Source organism: Tupaia chinensis, unplaced genomic scaffold (genome assembly GCF_000334495.1).
Source record: "Tupaia chinensis unplaced genomic scaffold, TupChi_1.0 Scaffold000159_1, whole genome shotgun sequence".
In the NCBI taxonomy this organism is placed as follows: domain Eukaryota; kingdom Metazoa; phylum Chordata; class Mammalia; order Scandentia; family Tupaiidae; genus Tupaia; species Tupaia belangeri.
In genome coordinates this window covers 6,813,497-6,818,506 of record NW_006159630.1, presented here as the reverse complement: position 1 = coordinate 6,818,506, position 5,010 = coordinate 6,813,497, and positions in this window count along the sequence as shown.

The window sequence follows — 5,010 nt, the reverse complement described above, 5'->3', positions numbered from 1 at the left end:
GACTCCCACAGAGTCAACCACAGTTTGAGTCCTGGAACCAACGGCTAAAACTCACGCCAGGCATGTGTGCCCAAAATCCCAAGAGAATTTAAAAGGGACTTCGGCATGTTCATCCCCCGAGGGGTGATTTCTCCCTTTCTGTCTTTCTCTTTGTCTTCAGAGAGTGCGTGCACCCTATAACAAAAATCTCTCAAAAATTAAATAAATGTTAACAAATAAAATTCAATAAATCTTTAAAAATTTAGTCTTAAGAAATTTGTATACATATGTAAGGAGATAACAGCCCTAAATATGCCCCTTCTGCAACTGATTCCAGCATTTTACTTATCAACACAGGAATGGGGAGAGGAGAGAAGCAAAGGTGTTGATGACAGCCAAATGGAGAAAGGAAACTAAAGTATTTTTGGAGATATGAGTACACCAATGTAAAAAATTAGCTCTGTAGGAAACGTTTAACTGAAAGTCGTTCTCGAATCACGTTCAAGTTATAAAAAATAATTACTGAAATACAAGAAAATTAAACCGAATCCTTTGGAATAAAAAGGAATCAATAAATAAATACCTGTGGGGCCTGCAGGTGGTGTGGTGGTGAAGGTGCTGGACTCCCAAATGGTCAATTGTGTTTTGAGTCCCAGACCTGGCACCTTGCTTTCTCACTCTCCCTCTCTCTCTGGTAAAACAGAATTACTATAATAAACAGATAAAATAAACACTTACATATCAAGTGTATTTACTTAACAAGGATCCACTGAATCTGTTTAAACTACCTGAAACATGGAGGTCAGACTGTCTTACTTTAAATGCTTTTTGGGACCAGCAGACAGTGCAATGGTTACATCACTGGACTCTCACATAGCTGTGTAGTCGACTGCAGTCTGAGTCCCAGACCTGGCGGCTTAAAACTCACGCCAGGCATGTGTGCATGAATGCCCAAAATTCTGAAGAGAATGGACTGCTACATGGCCATCCCCTGGGTGTAGGGTGGGGGCTAATCTCTCACTTTCCCTCTCACTGGATCCATTTCTCTTTTTCCAGCAAGCCAAAATGCTTCTCTCATGCATATCTGTGACTTGTACGTGCTGTCTTTTTCTGGAAAGCACTTCCACCTTTCCTCACTTGAAAAAACAGTTCAAATGTCACCCACTCCATGTAGCTATCCTCTTCTGTTCCAGGCAGATTTAAACAGATGGGTCATGCTTTAGTCATCTGTGTATTTTTAGAACTTATCATAATGTCTAGCATAGTACTGGCATCTCCTAGGAACAGAATTTCTTTTTTTAAAATTACTATACAAAGATGAGTATTGCCATATTTTTATAAAACTAAAATAGGGACCAGCAGGTGGTGTGGTAGTTAGGGCACTGGACACTCCACATGGCTGACCACAGTTCGATGCCTGAATCTGGCAGCTTGCTTGCTCACTTTCCCTTTCTTTCTCTGGTCAAAAATTTAAAAATAATAATAAATTAAAATAATAAAATAATTATTTTTAAAAAATAATAGTAATTGGAAAAAAAAAAAAATAGAACCATGGAGCTAGGAGGTGGTGCAGTGGTTGAGGGTGCTGGACTCTCACATGATTGACCACGGTTTGAGTCCCAGACCTGGTGGTTTGCTTACTTAGTTTTCCTCTCTCTGTCACCTTCTGACCAAATTAAAATGAATAGTAAATAAAGTTAAAAACAAATAAATAAGGAGCTGGCAGATAGCATGGTGTTGAAGGGCACTGGATTCCTACATGGCTGAACAATTTGAGTCCTGGACCTGGCGACTTGCTTTCTCACTTTTTCTTTCTCACTCTGTCCCTATCTGATCAAATTTAAATAAATGAATAAATATAAAAAGAAAAAATAAATAAAAATGTTGAAGTAATAATAAAGTTACTTCTCATTCTTTTTTTAAAGGTTGTGGCTATTAGACATGAGCTCCTCCATTCTCCTCCTGGGGATTCTGGGAAGCCATGCACACATAAATGATATGAGTTTGAGGCTACCAAGGTCAGAACTTGAACTGGTCAGCCATGTGGGAGTCCAGCGTCTTAACCTCTATGCCACCTACTAGCCCTGACTACCACTTTCAGACTATATAAACTGTCTTGTTCGAGGAGTAGAAATAGTACAAGTGGGACCAGCAGATGGCGTAATGGCTATGTTGCTGGACTCCCATGTGGTCGACTGTGGTTCGAGTCCCAGAACCGATGGCTTAAACTCACGCTGGGCGCGTGCACATGAATGCCCAAGATCCCAAGAGGACAATGGAAAAGAAGGGACTGCCGCATGGCCAGCCCCCCAGGGGGGTGATTTATCATTTTCTGTCTGTCTCTGTTGTTCTGGCAATCGCAAGCGCCCTATAACAAAAACCTCTCAGAAAAACAAACAAAAAGAAATAGTACAAGCAATTCCCCACCAGGTAGATGTCATCCATAACCTTAAGTCATTGCTCATAATGGCATTCAAACTTAATTTGTAATTTTACAAAGTAACAAAGATTTCAATAGCAAGCTATAAATTGCTAAGCATTATGAGTATTATGTATTTGCAAGCAATTGAACAAAATGCTAAGAACTTTTTTGTATGCTGGTTCTTCCTCTACTAAATCCACTGGTAAGGTCAATGGTATGGCCATTCAAACAAAAGGGAGAAGTAGGGCCAGAATTAGAGAACATAATAAGCAAACTGCATTCCTTTACTACCTGAATTTTGGGCCATAAAAGTGTAGAGAGAGGGGCCGGCGGTAGCATATGGTTAGGGGTGCTGGACTCCCACATGGCCAGCCTCAGCTCAAATCCGGGACCTGGCTGTTTGCTTTCTCACTTTCCCTCTCTGTTTCTCTGTCGCTCTCTGATCAGGTTAAAATAAATAAAGTTAAATAAAATAATTCTTTAAAAAGTGTTGAGAGAACCAGTAGCTAGTGTAGAAGTTAAGGTGCTGGAGTACACTGATTCCACAATCCAAGTCCCAGACCCAGGGCTTCAAAACCACAAGAGGGACATGTGCATGTGTGCCCAAAATACCCAGAAGAGAATGGAGAGGAGATTATGGCATGGCCATTCCCCAGGAGGGAGACTTCTCACTTTCCCTCTCTGGCTGGTGCAAAAACCTTAAAACAAAAAACAAAAAAGTGTGCAGTGGAGCCACAGGTGGCATGGTGGTTAAAGGTGATAGACTCCCAGGGAACCAGCAGTTAGCGTAATGGCTATGTCGCTGGACTCCCACGTAGTCGACCGCGGTTCGTGTCCCAGACCCAGTGGCTTAAAACTCACACCGGGCGCGTGTGCGTGCGTGCCCAAGATCCCGAGAGGAGAATGGAGGAGAAGGGATTGTGGCGTGACCATCCCCCCTGGGGGGTGATTTCTCGCTTTCTGTCTCTATGTCTCTGTCTGTCTGTCTGGCGAGCGCACGCGCCCTACAGTGAAAATCTCTCCAAAAAAAAAAAAAAAAAAGGTGATAGACTCTCACATGCCCGCCCAGAATTTGAGTCCTGGACCTGGCGGCTTGCTTTCTCACTTTCCATCATTCCTTTCCTCTCCAGTCAAATTAAAATTATTATAAAAATTAATTAAATTAAAATTAAATAGTTCTTCAAAAAAAAAATTGTGCAGAGAACTACCATAAGAGCTATGCTGAGAATTTTTAAAGCCCTAAATAAAGTATATTTCAATGAACACTTACAAGAGTTACTTATTTTCTGTAACTTTTTCTTAGATAACCCAACTCCAGCTTTTAAATTTTTTCCCTTAGCAATAAAGGCTCTTTATGTGATACCCTCATTCATGGACTCATCAGGGGTCAAGTCCAATGGAAACTTGCCATTAAGATTCCATAAATCAGTATTTTAGGCTCCTTTCCATCCAAATGTCATCTCTAAACCTGCTATGGCCTAGGAGACTTGTGAGAGATCTCTCTCTGGATGGTTTCTTCATTTTACAAAAATGAATTGAACTCAGGGGCCAGCAGGTGGTGGGGTGGTTAACATGCTGGATGTCCACATGGCTAACCACAGTTCAAGTCCCAGACCTGGAAGCTTGCTTTCTCATTTTCCTTCTCTTTCTCTCTGGTGAGCGTATGTCCTCTTTAACAAATTTTAATAAAGTCAAATAAGTAATTATAAAAAAAAAAAAAAAAAAAAGGAATCTGTAACCAGCGTATGGCATAATGGTTATATCATTGGACTTCAATATAGTCAAACGCAGTTCGAGTCCCAGATCTGCAGCTTAAAACACACTAGGCTCAGGACCAGCACTTGGTGTTAATAGCTATGTCGCTTAACTCCCACGTAGTTGATCACGGTTTGAGTCCTGGACCCAGCGGCTTAAACTCAGGCTGGGCGCGTCTACATGCATGCCCACGATTCTGAGAGAATGGAGAAGGGATTACGGTGTGGCCATTCCCACTGAGGGGGGGGGTAATTTCTCGCTTTCGGTCTCTGTCTTTCTGGCATGCACACTATAGCCAAACACACTCCCAAAACAAACAAACAAACAAAAACACACTAGGCCTGTGTGTGCATGTCCTGAATCCCATGAGAATAGAAGAGGGACTGCAGCGTGGCCATCCCCTCTTGGGGGTGATTCCTGCTTTCTGACTCTCTCTTTGGCAAGCACATAAACCCTATAGCAAAAATCACTTAAAAAAAAAAGAATTGAACTCAGTGACTATGTTCTCTAAAACCACCTGGCACTCCACGATTTATCTGTTAGAGTAAACTGAAACAGAATGAACCAGGGCCAGCAGGTAGCGTCGTGGTTAGAGGCACTGGATTCCCACATGGCCAACCATATGGAGTCTGCTTTGAGTCCCAGACCTGGTAACTTCCATTCTCACTTTCCCTTTCTGTCTCTTTCTGGTCAAATTAAAGAAATAACAACAGGGGACCAGCAGTTAGCGTAATGGCTATGTCGCTGGACTCCCACGTGGTCGACCACAGTTCGTGTCCCGGACCGATGACTTAAAACCCACACCAGGCACGTGTGCGTGCGTGCCCAAGATCCCGAGAGGAGAATGGAGAAGC